Raw genomic sequence first — 22751 nt, 5'->3', positions numbered from 1 at the left:
TCCGGCTCTGCAGGCCCTAGGTCCCCGGGTGTGCCCGGTGTGCCCGATGACACCGCTCCGCCTCCTCTCGCGGGGTCCCGGGAAGGCCCCTCTCCTGCCCTCCGGCACCGGGCGGCAGGGAAGCGCTCCGAGCGCCGCCACCGCCCGCTTGAAAGCTGCTCATTAGCATGTTTGTTTTTATTGGGCGCACAATAACCATAATGGGCGCGGTTGCGCGCTAATAACAGCGATGAATATTCATGAGGGGGGCGGGACAAGACCGACTGGGTTCGGCAAGACGCTAAGGCCTCCGAGCCCGGGTCCAGCGGGGAAGGCGGTTCGGATCGCTACCCTTGCCCGCGTCCTGCCTTCCCCGGATCGCACGCACCCAACACCGGCTGCAGACTTCCTTCCGGGGCTGTTCCTTTCTCCTTTGCTCTCCTTAGCCTCGGTTGCTCTGCAAAGCGTCTGGGGCGGGATGTGGCAGCCAATGCGGACCGCCTCCTCCCCGCCGCAGCGCTCCGCAGTGCACCCCCTCTCCCCAGCTTCCTCGCCACCTGTTTTCTGTCTGTCTGCGATCTTTGTCCCTTTGTCTCCCACCACGTGGCTCTCGGCCGGCCACTGGGAAGTTCGCGTTACCCAAACTCCTGGCGCAGACGGTGGGGTTGGCCGCCTGACGAGGGGAGCTTGTGGCCTGTGATTAAGAGATTTAGTCACTTGTGGAATGACTTTATTTTATAGCGACTTCCTCCCCGACTGAGTGATGTTGCGCGCATTGGTTGTATTTATAACTTAATAGCTTTTCTCAATTTTATTATACTTTTTATGATACTTGTGGCTTTATGGGACTTCATAATTTTTCTCAGATTCATTAAATTCAGCTGAGGGTGGAGCTAACGACGGGAGGAGGTAACAGATTCTCCGGTATTGAGGTGGGGGGGCACCCAGCCCAACTCGGACCCCGCCAGGCACGCACTGGGTGCTGCTGCTGCTGGTTGGTACTCGCTCTCCGGGTGATCTTGGCTTGGTGTCCTCATCTGGGACATGGAATTTCAGGGGGTCCTGCTGGAGAGATTGCAGGCTGTTTCCCAGTGGAGGCTGGTCCAGGGTCACCCCCTTCTGGCCATAGACAGTCTGATCTTGGCTTGTCCTGGTCCCTCCCTGCCTTCCCTTCGTTCTTTCTAACACCAATTCCTCGAATCAGAGATACCTCTGGATTTCCCGGTCCAACATCCTCACTTTACCGATGGAGAAATGCAGGCTCAGAGAGACACAGGTCTGCCTCTCTTGGTCCCCAGTTCAGGCCTTTCTGCCATTGTCTGCTGACTTCCTGCACCAGCTTCCTACTCTTTAGCTTTGCTTTCCGTTTCCCTCCTGTTCTCAAAATGTGGGTCCTGCTAGTGAGGCTCAGAGGAGAGGTGATCACAGGTTAACCTCTGTACTGCACCCACGTACCCTTTAGTCTTCACAACAGCCCTGCTAGTGTGGCTGCTAGGATTTATCTCCATTTTACAGATGGGACCACAGGGGCACAAAGAGATGAAACGGTTGGCACAGTCAGTGGCAGTGCTGGGTAGAGACCCCAACTTCTGCACTTCGCAGTGACAGCGTCTATGCAGGCAAAGATAAGTGTATTATTTGCAAATGCTTTTGTGACTTTCTCCCCAGAGGTGGGTAGGAAGTCAAATAGTCCAGAGGATAAGCCAATCAGAGCAGGGACTTTCACTTCCAGAGCTGAGATCTTGGTTGAGGGAGAGGGTGGGGAGGCAGAAGAGCAGGAGAGTCAGCTGTGGGTGGGTGGAAGAGGATGGTGGGTGCCAGTGCCCTTCCCTCAGAACCTCTGTCCCCTCATGACCACTGGCGTCCAGGAGGGTACAGTTACTATTTGATGGATGACTTTTATTTTTTATTTATTTATTTATTTTTTTTGATGGATGACTTTTAAATCTAGTGCTAGCCTCTGTTCTGCTCAGAGGGTACCCCCCTCCTCCTAGGGATTGACTCCAGGGCCTTTGCACTGAGCTACATCCCCAGTCCTTTTTATTTTTTATTTTGAGACAGGGTCTCACTAAGTTGTCCAGACTGGGCTTAAACTTGTGATTCTGCTACCTCAGCCAACTACAGTGCACCTCTTTTATTTCTGAGGTTTTAATACTTTTAAAAATAAGGAAATGGAATAGAGAGGTGACATGCACCTGTAGTTCCAGCTACTTGGGAGGCTGAGGCAGGATGATTACTTGATGCCAGGAGTTGGAGGCGAGGCTGGGCATTATAATAGCCAAATTGCATCTCAAAAGAAGAAGAAAAAAGAAAAATGCCAAGCAGTGTTGCAAAAGTGTCATCTGATTGACATTCCACAGGTTAACACTTTTGACTCACAAAAGACAATGCATGTAATTGTGCTGCTCACAAAGTCACTTCCAGGATTGGAAAATGATGCCTATTCAACAAGGTCATGAACGCAAGCTGTCTGGGCCCATTGCGTTCCTGCTGCAGCTTGGGCACGGAGTAGGGCTGCAGTAGGAGTTCCCTGGGCTTTCCTGGCCCTCTGGAGAGTGAGTGGTGCATTCTAGGCAGGGGACCCAGCGTGAGTCCAGCTTAAACTTGTAGTGGAAACACCTGCTTTTAGTCCTACTGGAGTCTCCCTGTGGCCAGCAACAAACCCTGCTTGGCTATCACAGCAAAAGTGCGAACTGGGGCCGGGGATGTAGCTCAGTGGCACAGTGCCTGCCTGGCAAGTGCAAGGTCCTCAGTTTGATTCCCGGTGCCAAAAAAAAAAAAAAAAAAAAAAGTGTAAACTGAGGCCACTGGTAGCAGTGAGGCCAGCCTGCTCTCTCCTCTTGTCCCCAGGCCCTAGGTGCTGCCTGGCCACCTCGCTTCCCAGAGCTCGTCAGGATGCACTTCCCAGAAAATCTCTGTAGTCCAATCATGCCCACCCTGTAACTCACAGGGCCAGCCTCCATCAGAAGTTCTAGGGCCCTTGGGCTGTGGACGCTGGTGAGAGGGGCCCTGGCTTTCTTGCAAGAGGGTCTTCTGAGCCCCATATTGCCCACTGTGCTTGGAGAGCAACAGAGACTCTTGTTTGTGTTTTTATGCCCTCCCCACCATAGTGATAAATAAAATTACAATTCCTTAATCTCAGCTCCCAGGAAGCTGTAAATTTGAAGCCAGGCTGGGTTATATAGCAAGATCCTGTCTCAATCCCCTCTCCCAATTGAAATTCCTTTAAAAATGTTTTTGGGTTTATTGTAGCTTTGGGTGGTTGGGCATTTCCTCAATCTACAGACGTCAGAGACACAACCACTAGTGTGTGTGAATGCTTGTGGCTGGCAGTGTGTCAAGAAACCTTTTGGTGCTAACAAAGGTCTTTGGAGTCTGGATTTGGATGCTCCTGCTTACAGAAGGCTGTCTTGGCTAGCTCAACCTGTCATGCTGGCCACATTCGTGTGGCGATGATATGACACATATGTGCTCAGAACATATGTTCTGTGTCTCAGGTGAGCTGACAGGAACACATTCCTTGAAGGTAGTAATAGAAAGACCTGAGTTTGAATCTTTGCTCTACCTGTTTGCTAGAGTGTCATCTTGAGCCAAATCATAGCCTTTTAAAATCTCAATTACCTCACCTATAAACCTGGGGACATAAACTGGGCATGGTATCTCATGCCTATAATCACAGTACTCTGGGAGGCTGAGGCAGGAAGATCACAATTTCAAGCCCCCTGAATAACTTAGTGACTTAGCAGAACTCTCTTCAAATTTCTTTCTCTCTTTCTTTCTTTTTGGTCTTTTTTGAGACAGGGTCTGTCTATGCAGTTCAGGCTGGCCTTGAGCTTACTTTGTAGCCCAGGCTGGTCTCAAACTCCCAACGATCCCCCTGCCTCAGCCTCCTGAGTGCTGGGATTACAGGCATGTTGCCACCATGCCTAGCTCTCTCCAAATTTCAAAGGTCAGGGCTAGAGCTCTGTGCAAAGGCCCTGGGCTCAATTTCCAGTGCTGAAAAAAACAAATCAGCACGAAGTAAAACCAGTTCCTTGAAGGGTTGGTGATGACTAGGAAAAACCTTATAAATTATAAAGTGCCAAATTGGTTCTTATGGTAGTGCTCTCCACCCCTGGAGCCCTTCGTGTATGTAGAAGGCATGTATGTTGGGTGGAACATGGGACACAGAATGACCCGCCAAACCGCAGATAAGATGGTCCCCGTGTGGCTCCTGGCAGGAGTGAGGGCCAAGCCCCAGGCTTGCTCGGCAGCTTTGAGCCTCCATTGCAGATGTCAAGTACAGGACCCTCCAGATGCATTTGTAATTTTTATTGTTGTATCTTTTAATTTTATTTTGCTCTCCCCGCTGTCTTGAGCAGGGGAGATAGGGAGCTGGTATTTATGGCCGCTCCTGCGACCTACCTCTTGGAATGTATGTATCAGTTAATTTAATCTCCCTGGTTTTATTTAAACTGTTTTTCCTGATCCACTCTCTCTTTACTTCTCCATCCACAACTCTCCCTCCCGCCTCTCCTCCCACCCTGTCCCTTCTGCTCTGTCCCGTGTTCTTCTCTGTGTCCCTCTCCCTCCCCTCCCTCTTTCCCTGGGCTTCTCCTTCCTCTAGCTGTGTGTTTCCCCTCCTTCTCTCCCCTCTGCCCAGCCTCTGGCCTGGGCCTTTCCATTCCTGGGTTTTGGGAGGAAGAAGCCGCCTCTGGTACTGAGCTTGCTACAGTATTTTCCTAGTCTCTCTCTCTCTCTCTCTCTCTCTCTCTCTCTCTCTCTGCCCCGTTGCCTGATTGACATTTACAAATTACCCAGCTGAAAGTGTTCAATCCCTGACCCGCCTGTTTCTGTTCAGCAATGAGTGAGATTTGCAAGCATTTTGTCATATAATTACTGCAAATCCCTTGAAAATTTCCACAACAAGACCAGATGAATGGTAATTTGGGGGCCTCCAGCCCTCAGTCGCTTCTCCAGATGAAATCCGAGGCCGGCAATGCAAACCAGCCCCCAAGTCCTTCTCTCTTTCTTTCATTACTTATTTATGGGGGGGTTTTAGGAGGGCTCATTGGTCGTTTTGTCTTTGTCCCCTCGAGATTTCTGGGAAGAACTTGAACAGTGCAGACGCACACTTCTCCACCCTCCTCCTGGCGCTTGCTTGTGCTGTAAAATATTTGGATTGGGAGATTTATTTGCTTTACACGAGTGTATTTGTGCTGATTTTATTGTATTGACTGGGCGCATTTTTTCTGCGTTGCACTACAGTTTTATTGTGTGCCAGTCATGGGCATACATCACCCACATTGTTTTCTGCAGAAATTACGCCCCTTTTCCCTGTGTCTGGATAGGACTCGTTGCATCAGCACCTAAGTGCAGAGATGGGCTGCTGTTGCTCCTGTTCTCGGTAGCTGCGCTGCTGTCTGAGGCCATCCCATCTGGGTAGCACCACGTACTTGGGGCTGTAGTTATGGGCACCTTGGTGTCCGTGGCTGCTGGTGTGGCCCTGACTGCCTGGGAGATCTGGCTCGTAGACCGGGTGGAGGAAATGTTGGGGTTGGCCCTTAGATAAAGGTCCGTGTCGTGGGGGCTAAAGGCAGAGGTGCCACAGCTGAGCGGCAGGCTGTGGCAAGGAAGAGGCCCCTAAAGAGAGGGACGCTTTCGTTTGTTCGCTTCCTGCCAGCCAGCATCTGTGGACGTTCCTGCGCACAGGCCGGGTTCATCCTGGAGGGGGCGCTCTTGGGCCCTGTCAGGGTCTCTCCTGGGAACTTAGCAGCAAGAGGGAGGCTGAAGCCGGGAGTTCCGCGCTTCTGGGGAGAAGAGGTTTGGCTGATGTCTCATGGGCTGGCTGCTCTCCCCCATTTTACAGATGGGGAAATAGTGGCATAGAGAGACTTGGCCACTTGCCCTGGTTCACAGTTAGAGACCGACGGATGGGGATTGGAACCTGCTTTCTGCACCGCAGGAAGGACAGGAGAAAGGAGACCAGTTCTCGGAGGGATTTCAGCCAGAGGAGTTTAAAGGGTAAAGGGTGTTAGAAACCAACTGATGCACTACCTAGAGGATGGGGGAAACTGAGGCCCCGAGGTGTCAGCAACTTGCTGAAAGCCAAGCAGACTTGGTGGTCAGGTGGTGGAATCTTATTTTCCTTCTTCTCCCTTGACTGGTCTTAGGGTTGGGCATGCCTTTTGGGCATCTGGCTGGCCTGCCTGGCCACCCCATGGCTTGTGTAGGTTTCTGTGTATGTGTGTATCGTGTGTGAGTGTGACTCCTGGGTAAGAGAGGTCATCCGGGGTAGGCCTTGGGCCCCAGTGTCCCCCAAGGTGGTGGTAGGCTTGGCTTGTGTTCTCCAGTTCCAGTTCTCTTGCCTGGTGGTGCTGAGGTCACCTCTACTGTGACAGTGCTTTGTCAGGGCTCACAGACGGATTTGGGCCTGACTTGTTCCCAGGACTTTCAAAATCACCTGCCCATTTATACCTTTTGCCGCAGGTAAGAAGAAAGTATGTGGGAAATACAATGAACTTACTTAACTATCTCAGCCTCTCCTTTTCCATATCATTTTTTAAAGAAAGGACCAAAGCCTATATAATTAAATTATAAGAAAGTGTATCTTATAATAAACTGTATTTCTTCCTGGTAAAGTCCCATTTTTGAGGAGAGGTTGTAAAATTGTATCTAGAAACGTTTTCCTTTGGGTATTAACTATCTCTTCTAGTTAATTGTTTCTGTCATCGTGTAGGGAGCTTGCAGAGGAAGGACCCCAGTTGGGCGGTTGGGTAGGATGTGTATGAGGGCAGGGATTTGCTGCAGGCCTGGCTGGCTCAGCTGTTTCCTGGGGACAGCCTTGGGGGTTGCTCTGGAAACAGGGACCCCAGAAGATGTGGCCAGGGAAACCCCTTATCCTCCTCAACCAACCCTGTGGGCAGTGGCATATGCCCTGCCCTTCTGCATGTGTGACCCAAGCCATGAGCACAGCCCACCAATCTCACAAATATATGTGTACACAGACAACCTCCCCACTCAGAGTCAGCTCACCTACGTGTACAAAGGTGTGCACAGGCATTATAAGCACTGCTTATACACACAGGTGTCCCAAACTGATTTTATATACGCACATATAATTCTTTCCTTCCCTCAAACTGAAGTTGGCTGGTGGCTTCAGGGTCAAGAGACTGGGTTCCACCCAGCTGTAACTCTGTGTGACTGAGGGGGACTCATTTCCCTCCCTGGGTCCCCGCTGTCCCTTGTGTCATCCCTCCTTTTCTCGTGGTCATTTGCTGATCATTCACTCAGAGTCCCCCTCCCTCCTGACCTCAGGCTTCTACTTGGTCTCCTGGTGCTCCAGCGACCGTCCTTGCTCTGACTACTCCCCCCCACCCCCACCCCGAGGCCCGTGCTCCCAATGCCAAGAGCCCAGCCAGCCCAAGAATGCCGTGCAGGCCCTGATGTGGGAGGGTCAGCAGTGAGTGAACCGCGATGGCTCTTCCGTCTCTTCCAAGCTGCCAGGACCATGACCAGACAAGCCAGAAGTCTGGGTTTGGCTGGGACGCTCCGGGGGGCTCCTGGGTCTCCCTCTCAATGTGGGCCTCCACAGGCAGCAACGGATAAGCTCCCCGGCACCGCTGCAGGCACCGCATGACAGCAGGAAGGCTGGCGGGGCGCAGGAGGGAGGAGGAGGGAGTGGAGGGCCTGTAGGGAATGCTGCTGGGATTTTTAAACCCCAAGATCATCTGTGTCTCCGTGACAGTGAGGTTCTTGACTCAGTTTCCCTGACAGAAGAAGTGGAAGCGTACAATTAAGTTTTGAGACAGGAGTTTATACTGGCATCCTGGACAGATTTCCAAAGCATCTCATTCCTCGCTTCCCCCAAATGAACACCCTCAACGTGTGGGTGTAGGGAGGTAACCGGGGCAACCCTCCCCTCTTGGTCTCATCCCGAGTTAATGCCTCCCGAAGAGCTCTCCAGGGCTGGCGAGTCACCCACACAATTATCCCGAGAGGAAATGGGCTTGGAGAGCTGGGCTGCGGGTGCTGAGAGCCGAGTCCCAGGGGGTGGGGGAGGAGAGGGAGCTCCCTGTCCCTCTGTGGGAGCTGACAGAGACAGGATGTGGGTGCTGGGCTGGCAGCTGTGGGTCTCAGCTGCCAGCCCAGCACCCCCATCTACATCTGCTTGTTCTAGAGTGACACTGGGGGGGAAGGGACAGGGACAGGAGGACAGGGCTGCTGGGGCAGTTTGTCCTTGTCAGGGCCTGACTTCTTTCTTGAATTGGATCTGAGAGCTGGGTTTGTCTTCTATTGTCTAGTTTGAAACTCTGTCTGTGTGTGTGTGTGTGTGTGTGTGTGTGTGTGTACAGGTGCGTGTGCATGGGTGTGAAGGGTTTTCTGCTGTGGGGACAGGCAGGCCCAAACTAGCTACACTTTGCAGGTTCTACTGTGTCTGCAAGCCTCACTGCTTCCTTGGAGGAAAGGGTGAGGAGGAGCGGCATGGTGTCCCCATCTTCCCAGAGACGGGGGGAAAACCAACCACCATCTAGGGTGATGGTTCCCCCCTGCTGCCCACACTTTTCTACACAGAGGTTGGAGAGTGTGTGTGTGTGTAGGGGCAAACAGACAGATGAGGAGAGTGAGGAGGAGTAGAAGAGGCACGCAGCATGGGGCCTTCCTGGGGGCTGGGGTGATGGCGAGATGGAGCCAACAGCTGGGCACAGCGCCCCCATCACAGAGCAGGATGAGGAGCGGGTCCAGCGGCTGGATCTGCATCCTCACTGCTTCTCTGCCTCCCACCAAGCCGTCTAGTGCCAGCACAAATTTGCATTTAAATAGAGATTTTTTTTTTTTTAATGAGAAGGACCCAAGGGAGCCCCCAGACTATTAAGTTTTCTTCTGGGGGCTGTGCGGAGCCTTCTTCCTCTGCCCCTCCACACCAGCCTCCCACCCTTCTCCCCTGGCTGTCAAATTATTCTGTGGCCATATATTCTGAGGGCCAGATGACGCTGACAACCTGAGGGTACTTGTGGGGACAATTGGGTAGAGCTCCTGGGAGCACGGGAACGAGATGTCCTCGACCCCCGTGCTCCTCCCTCTTTGTCTGCTTGTGGCCTGAGTACCCCACGCTTGACTCCTTTAATCTCTCTCTGCTGGGCGCAGACTAGTGTTCCTATTGCTGAGTCTGGGGTGCAGGTAATAGTGCTAAGCCCATGTGCCTATCACATTGGGCAAAGTGTGTTCATTAGGAAATAGGACATTGGGTTTCAACCATTGCTCCACTATTTACAGGCTGAGTAATCCTGGGGAAATCACTGGACCTCTCTGAGCCTCAGTTTTCTTATCTGAGGAGTGGGGATAAAAATGGAATCCTCCTCAAGGACGAGGTGAGATCGAATGAGACAATGTGGTTTGTTGTCTAGTGCAGGGCCTGGCAGACAGAACCAGAGAGTGTGAGATTTCAAGAAAGGGGTCTGATGCTGTAGTGAAGAGTGCAATTTGAACCTGAGAGACCAGAGGGGCTTTTTCTCTAGCCCTGGTGATAAAACAGAGGTTTTCCCTTCCAGGGGCTTGGAGGACGTTTGGGGGCAGGAGGGTTGGGGGCGGCCCTCAGGGATTGGAAGCTCTAGAGCAGAAGATGGGAGTGGGTGCTGGGGCCCCCTTTGGGAGGGAGTTGGAAGAATTCCCAGCCAGCCCCAGGTAGGTGGTGACGCGGTGCTGTGTTGCGTGGTGGGAGTCATCGGGGGACCGTCCACGGCCTGGGAGGGGAACTGAAGGAGGAAAGTCAGCTCGGGAAGTCCCTGGCTGCCTCCCCTCAGCTCCTTATCGCTGGTGCTGGGGCAGGAATGAGACACAACAGGCCCCTGGTGCCCTGCCACGGGCCAGGAAGGAGATGGGAGACAGGGTGGGCACAGGAGATACCTGTGAGGGGAGTCACACACACACACACACCCCTGTTAATCTGATCCTCCTGCCACACCCGCTACTGACAGCCCAGGTCAGTCCTGGCCTCTTCACTAGCACAGCGACAGTGAGGAGTTCTCTGTTAGAGAAAGTCTCTGTGGCTTGATTTTCCCCTTCCTCTTCCTTGGACTTTTCTTCTCCCTCCTCCTTCTCTTTTATTTTCTCCTTCTTCCCCTTCTCTCTCACTTTCTCTCAGTCCTTCTTCTATTACTCGGTGTCTACTTTCTTTCATTTTTTCTTCTTGTTTTTAAAAAAATTCTTTTTTTTTGTTTTGTTTTGTTTGTTTTTTTGAGACAGGGTCTCGCTATGCAGGTCAGGCTGGCCTTCAGCTCACTTTGTGGCCCAGGCTGGTCTCGAACTCACAACGATCCTCCTGCCTCAGCCTCCCGAGTGCTGGGATTACAGGTGTGCGCCACCACTCTCAGCCTTTAAGAAAATTCTTGAAAAAGTTCTTATTAGTATATGTTTGTGAGGGAGCTGGTACATATATTGAGAGTCTACCAAAAATATATACATCAGGAATATAAAAACTTGTATAAATATTTCAGTACTAAGTGTACTGAGACATCATGAGATGAATACAAATTACTTTTAGCCTCTCCAGTTACAAAAGGTGCTGGAAGTAATGGGATGAACTGCTCAAACGTGTATACATTTTTTTTTTTTTTTTTTGCGTACTCTGTATATTGTATCTTGATCTTTTTTGCTTCCTCTTTTTAAAAATTTTTTTTTCAAGGAAATAATGTCTTACAGACATAGTTGAAGAGCTCCCTGCCTGGGTCTGGCTAGTTCATAAGATACCTTTGTGAGTGTCAGGGAAAGGTGGCTCTGAAAGGCTCCAAACCTGCGGGACAGGGTGTGGCTGATTTGGGGTGCTTTTAGTGGACAAGAAAAGGTGTGCTTCCTTCTGGCGGGCTTATATAAGGGCATGGCTTCTATATGGAGCACAGGTTGGACTTTAGCCCTCTCTTCCCCGCTTGTGCAGTGAACAACCCGCATATCCATACAGGGCTGTCTCCACCCCGTCCTCTCTCAGATTCGCTCCTACTTAGGAGCCGCTTCTACCCCTCACATCCACATTAAAAAGATGTTTCTCCTTTTCTCAGGTCCCTTTTCGATTATCTTCTTTCTTTATCCTCCTTTTCTTCCTAGCATCCATTGTTACAAGTCTTGGCATGCCTGCGTACGTCTTGGTATAGCAACTGTTACTGTGTGTGCGTTATTTCTCTCCACAGAGGATGTGTCTTCTTGTGTCTTTTAGGGCTTGGCAGGAAATAGGAGCTGAATGTGGGGAGCTCCCCGACCACCGCTCAGCTGGGCTGGGAGGGGAGAGGGAAGGAGCGAGGAAGCCCACAGGGCTCAGGCCCTGGACCCTCCCAGCCTGGCTCAGCCTCCTGCCCAGGCCTTCCGATCTTCCACGGAGCTCTTGCCGTCGTCGTCCCCTTCTCCCTCCTCCCAGGCCTCCGAGCACCTCCAAGACCAGAGCCGGCAGGGCCGGGCGGGGGCGGTGGGGAGGGGTCGAGGGAGCCCGAGGAAGCTGGGCAGGGGCTGGCGGCCCCGGGGACCCCTTTCCACAAGGACAGAGGCGGCACCAGCTGCTCCACGGAAGAAATATTCCCCAAAGTCAGAGTGGTCGTCTCGTATTTTAAGTGGCCCTTATTTATCACCATCCTCCTGGGCTTCCTTTCGCGGCAAATGATGATAAAAGACAGCGGCGAGGCGGGTGCGGGGGGCTGCTCCCGGCTGGCCCTGCAGCTGGCGGAGGTGGCAGCGCAGAGGAGGGGCAGATACACAGAGCCACGGGCGCAGTGACACGCACAACACAGACACGGGTGCACAGTGCCACAGTGCCAACCGCTGATGCGTGTGTACACACACACACACAGTGTGACATGTACATACACAGATTCAGCCACAACAATAACACATCCACAAACACCGACCACAGACCTATATGCCGAGTGACGCCCACACTGAGGGTACACACAGCCTGGCACATGCCCAGGGGCAAACTGACACTCAGACGCATGTACGGTATTGGTACAGATCTGCCCCGGGACCCTCCTGCTAGCAAATGGCTCCTGCTTCCAATGCCATTGTGCTGGTGCGTACCTTACCTTCAGGGCCACTCTATATGCATCTGCTGTGTGTGTGTGTGTGTGTGTGTGTGTGTGTGTGTGTGTGTAGATCAGGCTGCTGTCTGTGTGGTGGCCAACATATGTGCATACAAACTCCTCACACAGTCGTCAGACATGTAGATGTGCAAATACACTCATGGTCTGACTGCATAACATGGACTTCGATCTGCCTCACACCATACATAGGAATTACTGCAAAGTCAACCCAAGAGCCACATGTAAGATGTAAAAAACAGAACCTCTGGAAGAAAAACCAAGATCTCTGGGGCTTGCGGTAGGTAAAGATATCTTAGGTAGAAGGGAAGGTAGGGGATGGGGGAGAAAACCAAGTTATATCGTGTACGAGTACAAATTCTCTATGATGAATGTGATCGTTATATATCGCTAAAATGTACCAATAAAATCTAATGTAAAAGAAAAGATGCCTTAGGTAGAACACAGTTGCAGCTGGAGTTGCATAGCATTAAACACAGGCCTTGAAGTTCAAAACCTCCCTCTGATTCCTGTTTCATGACATAACTGACTGCGCCAACCTTGGGTGAGTTACTTGCTTTCTCTGGGTTCAGATGCCTTATTGAACCATGAAGGTGGAACACCGTCTCTGGACGCCTGTAAAGTCCAGGGGACAAATGGATATGGAAAACCCTTTGAAAGCCACTATGCGCCATGCAAAGTCTGGCTAAATAAGGAAGATACAGTTTAGGGTATTGTAATGATCACACGACTATCTAGACACACCCCTAAGTCGAAGTTCATACCTCACACCACTTCCTGCCTTCCCACTCAGGGGACCTGGGGGAGGTGGTGCATATTGACCTCGCCTTCTCCAGGGAAGTCTCCCCCCACCCTAACCCCACACCCTCTTCCACAGCAGCCGCTCAGTTGCCAATCAACCCCCCTCCCCAGTCTCAGCCCATTAGTACAGCTCCCTGGGGGAATCTATTTTTTAAAGGTTATTAGCAGATTATTGGTTCTTTATCAACCTCAGGCCCCAATCTCCAATCTCCCAATGAAGCCATTGTCGCCTAATAAGATGCACTTGATAATCTTGGCATGAAGGTGGTGGAGGGCCCGGTGGGGGTGGGGCAGCTGGAAGGAGGGAAGGGTTAACAGCACCGCCCCAGCCCCCACCCCCTCGGTCCTCAAATAGCTGAACTACTGTATGTTGTAGTTTTCAACTGCAAATCATCTTTAATAGCAGACATCACGGGATGGCTCATTACATTAAGCTATTTTTCATGCTATCTCCTGTAATATCCTCTAATCCAATGCGTTTCAAATCACCTCGGGCTAAAATAAGAGACATAGCGATGTAATAGCCTAGTGTATTAGTGGGTTAATTGCCCTGTTGTACTCTTTCTAGTAGCTATCTCTGGAATGACTTCTATATTAATTGTAAATTGCTTAATACATTTAACTCCTTGCCACTGCCCCATCCGCTAACGAAGGCGGCCACTACCCAGTTGCTTGATGGGAATGTGTGTGTGAGTGTGCCGTGGGCCCTCTGCTTCCCCTCTGTCTCCTTGGCCTGAGCCGGAAGAGCAGGCTCAGAATGCACTTCTCAGTGTCAGGAGGGGAAGGGGATGGGATCAGCATTTATTGAGCACCTACTATATACTAGAGCCTGGGCTAGGTCTTTTCACCAAGTACCATCTCACTGGGGCCTCACAAGACTTTGAGTATTCTCCCTAGAGGTTTTGCAATTTGTTCAAGGTCAAAGAGCCATGACATGAGGATGCTGGAGTTGCCCACAGGTCTGAGTGCCCCTAGACTCATGGTGGGGTGGGGGTTGGGGACAGATTTAGAGCTGTGAACATGAGATCAGCCGTGGTCCACCAGAGCTTGGTAGGGGGGGCTTCTGCTCTGGAAGGGACACACATAGCCCTTCACCTGGGGGAGTCCCCAGTCTGATGGGAAAGATGTAAGCACTGCACTGGGGAGCCCCCAGTCTGAGGAGGGAGCCCGAGCCCTAGCCCCTGCCCTGGGGCCTCAGTCTGAGGGAGGGGTACAGCCTGTCCCCTGCAGGCCCCCTAGCTGATGAGGAAGAGAACCCTGCATGGTTTTGATCCTGAGGGACCCTCAGTCAGAGGGAGACACTGACTAGCCCAGAGGACACAGCAGTCAGGTGTAAATGAATAAGGTACGAGTCAGGATGGACAGACACACAGCTGCACACCCCTTCCTGCTGCCCATTTTCCTAAGAAACCCCAGTGGCCTGTGGGACCAGGTCCCTGGAGCCTCTCCTGCTTCTCCTTTTCCTTTCTGTTTTCTTCTTCTCTGGACAGAAAAGTGACAAGCGAGATCCGTGAGGACAGAGAGAAAGATGGGGGTGTGGTGTGTCGGGAGGGAGTAGGCCAAGAAAGAAGAAATGGCAGAATAGGGTCACAGGGATGGGCTCCATGTTTACCTTTGGCAAATTAGCACTTTAACGCACACACACACAAGCCATGTTTTATGAGGGGTGGTCACAAGGGAGTTGTTGGATTAAAAATATTCTCGTACAGTAGGCTCCAGGCACATCGCTGGGCAGGGGGACCCGAGTTTGAAGTGGTCTGACGACACCTTCCTCACTTAAGCTGAGGGCCTTAGCTCCTGCTCCCAGGACAGAAGCCCTACAGGACGCCCTCGGTGTGTCTGGGCCACCAGCTTCTGGGACATGTCCTTAGGACTAGAAAAGAGACAGAAGCTAAAAGGAGGAGGAGGAAGGCAGGAAGGAAGAGGAGGGTGTGGGGACCCGCAGGAACCTCCGGGGCAGGGCACGCAGAGCCTGGAACCTGTGGTGGCGGCGGAGGTGGCTCTTTTGTTGGCGGCGACCGGCTCAGAGCAACCTTGAGCATGGGCGCCCAGACAGTGATTTAGGGGCCGGCGCTGGAGCGTGAAGGTAAATGGCCACATCTCACCGTCAGGAGGTGAGCCCTTCCCCCAAGTCCCCGGGATTGGTGGGACAGAGGCTTCTGTGACCCCTGGACACCATCGCTGTCCCCGAGGCTGGCTGGGAGGTGCTCTGGACCCCCAGCTGTCTTTTCTACCCTTTCCTGTGAAGGAACTGGTCCCCCACCCTTCTCCCAAAGCAGCTTGGGAAGCAAACACTCAAAGCCACCCACTGGCAGAGCTGTCCCTCCTGTCAGGAGTGGGTGGCCGTCACACCTCTAGTGGGCTAAGTCCACACGTGGAGACCTCACTCAGTCACCTCTTCCCCAGAGCCCAAGAGGCAGGGCCTGGCTCATCCCCGCAGCACAGACCTGGAAACTCAGCCTCAGGAGGCTGAGGGACCTGCTGCAGCCCACACGGCTGGAAGTGGGTGGATGGCGGAGGCAGGGGACCCCAGGCCCTGAATTCCCCGTGCTGACTTGGATGGGCGTTGGGGTAGGAAATGTTGGCACCCAGCAAAGCTTATTGTGGCTGTGATAGAAACACATGCTCTTCCTGGCACCGGAGGGACCTGTGGGTGTGACTTGGTGAGCCGCCCTGCTTTGGGCCTCAGCCGCCTTCCCGGAGACGCTGCTCCTTCCCCCAGGAAGTGGCTGGGAGTGGACTGTCACAGGAGCAATGCACTTATTTTGCTGAGAATGGGAGAAAAGGAAAGAGTGGTGCTGGGGAGCATGTGCATTTAAAGCAGGGCATGATGAGGCGGGACACACCCCAGCCCGTCTGGCGGGGTGTACAGCACACAGGGTAGGGAGATGGTGCGGAAGAGTGGGCCGTGAGCCCAGGGTTCTAGCCAGGGCAGCCTTCAGCCGCTGCCATCTACTCTGAGGCCTTCAGCAGGTAGAAGGGAAATAGCTTTCTAGCTCTACCTGAGACATCTTTAGTCATGATTATTTATAACATTGTTCATTATTATAGTGATCATGATGATATTACTATTCATAATAGCTGCTTTTTTATTGGACAACTACCATGTGCTAGTTATGCCTCTAATCATGCCTGAAACCCTCTGAAGTAAGTACTGTTATCCCCATTTAATGGATAGAAATGCCGAGGCTAGGCCCTGACCTTAGACTCCATAGCTGACAGGTGGGATTGGATGTAGGTTCTATTGACCTTAAAGAGATTCTTCCCGCAGCCCGCTGCAATTCTATTCCATTGTCTGTGTCTTGGGGGAGAGGAGGGGTCTGTCAAAGCCTGGGGAAGTCCACTTGATCTCTGCAGGAGCGGTGATCTCTGACCTCTTCCCTACTGTGGGTTACCTCCAGCCCTGGGTAGATGGGAGGCAAAGGGGGGGGGGAGAAAGCTCACCCTTCAAGGTGTGGACCACTCCTGGAGCAGAGGCCTTCTGTGGGGGTGGGCATCCTCCCCAGGACAGGGCCTGACTGGCGCCAACCCAGCCCCAGGACCTAGGTGCACGGTAGACTGAGGTTGGGGTGGAGTGGTGAGGCCTATAAAGCCAAAGCTTTTGTTCCTTAGACCTCAGTTACTATGACAGTAACTGACATTTATTGAGTGCTTACTGCCTGTCCCAAACCATCCGGCCTTCTTTTAATCCTGCAACCACCATATGCAGTAGAATATTACTGATCCCATTTGACAGGTGAGTAAACAGAGGCCCAGGCTCCCCTCAGTGGCTTCCTGCCTCCTGGCAAGAGGGCACTGAATCTGCAAAGGGCTCCACAGGGCCTGGCACTGGAAGCTTTCAGCAGATGACAGCTTAGATTCTTACTCCTGGCTGGTAGTGGGTGGAAGTTTCGGCTTGTGGGTACTTTGCCTTTTAACCCGAGGTCTCTGTGCTTGGCTTGAGGGGTCTGGCCCTTCCCCCACAATTTCCTCCGAGTCTTATGGTGGGGAGAGGGTGGCTTTGGGGAGGGCTTGCATCCTGTGATGGAGAAGGCCAGACAGCGAGCAGGGAAGAGTCTCCCGGAAACCCCTTCCAGGCCAGGGTCTGGTCCCAGCTCTAGGATTTTCCCCGCCTTCAGCGGAATGCGGAGCACCACCCTCAACCCCACCGTTTCTGAACTGGGTCAGTCACAGGGACAGAGGTGGGCTGCCTCAGGCTAACTCCTTTTCCTTTCCTCGTCTTCACAGTGGTGACAAGACCAGGGGATAGCCCTCAGCCTGGGTCCTCAGCCCTCTGCTGCCCCCTCTCTTATGGAGAATCCCTGATTCACCCAGTGACACATTTGGCAGGGATCCCCAGTCCACTTGGTCTAACCCCATATTTGATAGATAAGGATGGGGAGGCCCAGAGAAGGGGTGCGACTTGCGCGAGGTCACACAGCAAGTTAGCAGCAGGCCTGCTGTCTCCTGAGATGGTGCTGGGAAAGGCAGCCAGTTGCGAATCTTGTGGGGCTCCTCCAAGACTGGAGGGACCCCGAGAAGGGAGCAGGCGCCTCCCTCCTCTTTCCTGGGGTGTTGCCAGCGGAGCGCTGGTCACCCCCCTCCCCGTTCTCACACCGGGTGGAATTGTCTTAATGCAGCAGATTGTTCATACACATGTAAGCAAATATCTTCTCAAATTATCTCTTATCACCAAACAGGCTGCGATGCTCACCGGCTGGAGGGCTGAGGTTGTCTTTCAATCCACTGATGATGGGGAGGCGACAGGGAAGGGGGGCCAGCTGACACCAAAAATAAACCAGCGGAGCGGGGATGGTTGTCGCAAGGGGCAGAGCGAAGTTGTCAGGCGGCGAGAGCGTGTGAGGCGGCAGGACGATAATGTGGCATGACACTTCTGAAATGAGCGGCCCGTTGCCATGGTGAGCAGCCAGGAGGGACCGGCTCTCGGGAGGCTGAAATAAAACACGCTTTAAATGATGTTTGATTAGAATTTAGATCATGTAACCGAATACCTCAGTCCTCCTCTTCCCTGTGCTTTTCTGCTTTTCTTCTTGATTCTCCTCTTCCCTCCGTCCCTTGCTCCCTATCCTGGAGGGCACAGACACAAACACACACACACACACAAATGCAAATGTGCACAATACACACTTAGGTGCATGCACATGCAATGCATACGTAAATGCAGGTATGCACACATGTGCAAACACAGGCACATATGACACACATATGTAAAACACACAGGATATGCATGCATGCATGCATGTGCACACATACACACACATACCTTTCTCTTCTCTTCTCCTCTCCTTTCCTCTCCTCTCCCCAGCTGTTCCATGTTTCTGTTAGACCTTGGTTCAGAAAATCCATCTCCCAGAGGATGCCGGGGACCCCTTAGTGGTCACAGACCAGAACCAGGGGCCGGGGGCTTGGATCTCCTGTCAATAATATTTCAGTTCAAATTCCTGTCCCTTGTTTGTGCAGCTCTGTATTCATAAAGCTCTTCCGAATGCAAGTTCGTATTTTATTCTCCCCAAAGCCCTTGGCCTAATTATGACCGTTCCCATTTTCTAGATAAGGAACTGCGGATCAAAGAGACCAAATATTTTGTCCAAGACCTGGCACTTGGCAGGATGTGAACCCAGAACTTCTCTTGGGAGAAACCTGCTTGGGAGGAAGGAAGCGCAGCCAGCTGCCTGCCCTGGGGTGCTGAGACTCTCCTTGTGCGATGGATTGGGATGCTTCCTTCCAAAGGGTGGTCGGCGAGGCCCTGCCCTGCTCTCAGAGGCTGTGGGCAGAGTGTAGTTTTCTGGCTAGATGCCTTCGCTGTTTTGTGTCGCATCTGTAGTGTTTTCTAGGGGGTGCTGCCCCGGTCGTGGGGCTGGGGGGCAATGCTGCCCAATCTGTGGCACGGTCACGGAGGGCAGGCTGGCACTGCGCGGACAGAGCAGGCTGGAACTCCACTGATCTTGCTGCCCTGAGTCCCCTCTGAGGCCCTGGATAGATCATCCCCGTCCTGCTCTGTGTCAGAGAGATGGCTTGACCCACTGTCCAGGGTCTTCCGATTGTCCATCACCGAGTCCATCCATTCGTTCCATCACATAACTGCCACATACTTGCTCGGTGCTTACTGTTTGCCAAGACTCTGTCCTGTCAGGCCTGGCCTCTCCCTTGTCAGACGCAGGGTTTGTGAGACAGACAGACCAACGGGTAGACAGACGCATTGGCATCTGTTAGTGTGGAGGGTGCGGTGGGAGGGCCCCTTTGTCTGGGGGGGATCACAGAAGTCTTCCCAGAGGAGCTGATGCCTGGGGAGGAGTAGGAGCCTCCAGGTAGGCAGACAGGAAGGGGCAGATTGCAAAGGTCCAATCTGACCCAGCAGCCTGGGTGCTCCCTGGGGTGGGGTGGTGGGGTTGGGTTGGGTTTGGTTGCGGTGCTGGGGATGGAACCCAGGGCCTTTGGCTTGGTAACAGATTTGCGTCTCATCTGCAGTGACACAAGCATGTGCTCTGCACAGAGCTACAGCTCCGGCCCAGACCAAGCATTTGAGAAGCACAGTCTGACCCCCTATGTACCACCCATCCCCCAGACCGTCTTCAGGGGCTCCCTGAAGACGGGAAGGTAGCTTCTATTTCTTTTGTCTTTTGCTCCAATGGGAAGGCATCTACTTGTTTGCATAGTCCGCTCTTCCTGTGGAAGCAGAGACCCTGCCTTCTCCTGGACCTAGTGTTTGGCCCCAGACCTCCTGCGCGTGAAGGAGCCCAGATTTACTGAGCACTCACTGTGTGCCGGCACTGTGCTAAGTGCTTCACAGCTTAGTACCTCTTCAGTCTTTACAGCAGCTCTAAGGGTAGATAGCACTATTGCCCTAATTTACAGACCGGGAAACTGAGGGTCTAGGAGATAGGTTAGGTTGTCCAAACTCGCATAACTAGCAGGTGGCAGAGTCCGGATCGAGATGGAGGGAGTCTGACTCCGAAGCCCTCACCCGCTGACTTTCCCCATCAAGGTTGGAAAGGTCTGAGCAGGTGAGGCTACCAAGGGGGGCGCAGCAGCAGTGAGGGGTCCAGCCACTGCCCCTCCCTTGTCCTCCTCTTCCGGCCTGTCCCTGCCAGGCCTTGAATCCGGGCCCTACCTTCAGCCCCACAGGCTCTGACCTGGGTGCCTACTCCAGCACCCCTCTCCTGGGACCCCTACTGTCTTTCTCCCTGGCTCCCCGCCCCAGCTTTCCCTTCCTCTGGCCGCCTTTAGTGTCCTGTATCAGGTTTGATCGTTGTACCCCTGTGCTCCAAAACCTTCCCAGCTCCCCAGGCCCCGGGGGCAACAGTCCAGATCTCTCGCTGGCTCCTAAGCGCTGAGGTGATCTGGCTCCTGCTGCCTTCTGGCCCTGCTTCCTTCAAGTTTTGCTCCAGTCTGGCCAACTGGCCGGCCCTGACTTCTTTTTTTTTTTTTTTTGGTTTTTCTCCGGTACCAGGAACCGAACTCACGACCTTGCGCTTGCCAGGCAGGCGCTTTTGCCGCTGAGCTAAGTCCCCAGCCCCCTCTCCACAGATGCTCACCCTCTGGCCAAATGCCCACTCATCCTTTCTCTTTCTTTCTTTTTTCTTTCGACAGCTCAAGTCTTCCCCACTCTGGAGCAGCATCCCTGACCACTCCTTCCACAAGCCGCGTCTGTTCCCCGCAGTGCAGGCCCTCAGGCGGTCAGCTTGTTTTGGGCCACTTCTGCAGCTCCCAAAGAACAGATTATGGCTCACAATACCTCAGGCTCATGGCACCAAGAGTGTGTGGCCCGGAACTCCCAGCATTTGCCCCCTTAGGGAAGGGTCTGTGTTTGGTCCTCTTGGAGCCCCACCTGCTCTGACAGGGACAGTGGGTGGGGAGGAAAACGGAAAGACATCCCCAAATCTCAGGCTCGCTTCCTGCAGTGTGTGAGAGAGCCCTTTGGGAGGAGAGGGCAGAAGATGAGGCAGCGGGGAAGCTCCAGCAGGGCAGGGTGTGGGAAGACTGAGGCACCGTGGTGTGCGGTGAGCGGAAGAAGGACCTGGAAGGAGGACTCAGAGAGGAGTGACCCTGCCAGTGGAGTGTCAGTGCCGTTGAGTCAGGATGATAGGAGCTGGCACTGCATCTTCATGTCCTCTCCAAATGCAGTGCTGTGCAGCCGGCCATGGGGTGACTCAGTCGCACAGGGTCGTGCTGTCATTTGGAATTGTCAGCCCTGGCCGGGAGCTATATTAACATTACACACACTGTTCTAGTCCTCAGAGAAAGGCAGAGACCCCAGGGGCTGCCTAAGTTGCCCAGGCAGAGGATTGCCTGGGCACAATCCTCCTGCCTCAGCCTCCCAAGGAGCAGAGACTACAGGCGTGCATACCATACTCTTGCTTACAAAGGCATTTTTAAAGGGCAAGGAAACTCAGCTTCAGGATCCTTCGGTTCATGAGTGTGATGACTGGGTGTTCATGCCACAAGCATGAGATGAGCCTCCCTCAAACCTTGTTACGACGTGGGCACGTTAACCGTTTGATGTGGACCTGGAGGGTCCGTTCAGCTTTTTTTGACATACAGTGTGGTTCTGGGTGTCAAACTTCTAGGAAGGATAAGCAGCACCAGCTCCTCGGCTCCATATCAAGGGATCCTCAAGAGGCCCAGCACACTCCGTGTCTTCAGGTCAGTGTTCTCTGCCCCACTCGCAGCAGACGCCTGGGCTGAGGTTCCCCAGGCACCTGCGTGGACGTGCACAGAAACACTTAATCTGCTGGAAAATAAAATAGGTGAAATTCTTGAAGACAAAGGCACAGGTGAGAATTTTCTGAACAAAACCCCAGTTTGCACAAGAAATAACATTAACAATCAACGAATGGGGTAACAGTATATCAAATTAAAAAGCTTCTGCACAGCAAGGAAAATAACTAACAGAGTGAAGAGACAACCTACAGAATGGGAAAGAATTTTGCCAGCTACTCCTTGGTCAGAGCACTAATACCTAGACTATATAAAGATCTCAAAAAAATTTAGGCCCCCTAAAATGAAAGATCCTGAAATTAATAGACACTTCTCTAAAGAAGTACAAATAGCCAACAAATATGTGAAAAAAAAAGTGTTCAACATCGCTGGTCATTACAGAAGTGTGTATTAAAACAACACTGAGATTCCTTCTCACTCCAGGAAGGAGGGCTATTATCAAAAAATCAACCAACAACAAACACTGGTGAGGGTAGAGGGGAAAGAAACTCTTCTACATTGTCGGTGGAAATGTAAACCGGTATAACCACTCTGGTATTGCCAATTCTTTCAATTTTAGCCATTCAGGCAGAGATATAGTGCCATTCTGCTGTGATTTTAAAATCAAATGAATAAATGAAAATGGTATGCCTATAAAAGGTAGTATTATGTAGCTATAAACAAATGTATTTCCCAAGATTTAATGTGCTGGGATATGCTTGTGGTATATAAAAGTGAAAACTAAGAAAAAAAAAATAAGAAAAATTTCCTAAGACAAAAGAAAATCAAAATGCATTTTGAGTGGCTGGTATAACCACAGAGAGAAACAAGAAACTGACTTTAAGGACAGAGGTGTAGGCAGAGATTTTATGAACAAAACCAAGACCACATGGGAAATACTACAAAAAATCAATAATTGGGAACTCACTGTATTGGAAAGCTTTAGTACAACAAAAGAAGTCACAACAGAGTAAAAAGACAACTGTTATGGTGTGTGTCTGGATGTCCCCCCAAAGCCTCATGCAGTCATGGGGTGGGCTTCTAGAGTTTACGATTGATTCCTGGTCCAACATTGGGATTATGGGTGTGAGTGCTACACCCGCCCTGGGGTGGGTAGTTTGCGTACACTGTAAGGGAGGGAAAGAGGCTGCTTGCTGCCCTCCCACCCTTTTTGCTCTTGCTATCTTGTGGAGCCTTGAAGTGTCGTCCCTGTGC

This window comes from Chinchilla lanigera, unplaced genomic scaffold (assembly GCF_000276665.1).
Source record: "Chinchilla lanigera isolate Chin_1 unplaced genomic scaffold, ChiLan1.0 scaffold00050, whole genome shotgun sequence".
Taxonomy (NCBI): Eukaryota; Metazoa; Chordata; class Mammalia; order Rodentia; family Chinchillidae; genus Chinchilla; species Chinchilla lanigera.
The sequence above is the reverse complement of the archived record's forward strand: the minus strand, read 5'-3'. Positions refer to the sequence as shown.